This window comes from Octopus bimaculoides, chromosome 24 (genome assembly GCF_001194135.2).
Source record: "Octopus bimaculoides isolate UCB-OBI-ISO-001 chromosome 24, ASM119413v2, whole genome shotgun sequence".
Lineage (NCBI taxonomy): Eukaryota > Metazoa > Mollusca > Cephalopoda > Octopoda > Octopodidae > Octopus > Octopus bimaculoides.
This window is the reverse complement of record NC_069004.1, coordinates 26634357-26634944: the sequence shown is the minus strand read 5'-3', so window position 1 is coordinate 26634944 and position 588 is coordinate 26634357.

Below are 588 nucleotides of genomic sequence, written 5' to 3'. Positions count from 1 at the left end.
TATATATAATAAAAATTAACATCTGTGAGAATCTGTCTGTTTGTCCGTCCATCTATAGCAAGAAATACTACAGCATCTGTACAAAAACTAAAAGCTAATTCTTGTGTAAAATTTTACACTGAAGACAATGGAACTAGTCCCTAGTTTGTAGCTGCTCTCCAAACGGACCTACAGGCACTTTTCCTATATGTTGCACATATAGCAGTGCCAAAATAAACGACCTGTCTAAGGGAGATAATTTTTATACGATTATTATGTTTCTTCATTTCCTTTCAAAATACCCATTTTCCCTAAACTTAGGAAAAAACAAATTCGGTGGGATACTCTGGTGTAGGAATGCCGTATGTGTAAAAATCTTTCGGGTCAAATATGCAGTATCCGAATTCCTAGAAATATGAGCCAACACACCACCGACTCGCCCACCCCCATTTCGTTTTAGGACAATAAATGCAGTTATCTGCTACATGGTCATATATTACTTTCATTCATTTGATATTTATACCTATAGAAGATCAGTCTCGTTTTTTAGCTGCCTACCTTCAGAATAGAAACCGTAGCTTAGATTTCATTCCAACGTTTTCCCTTTCT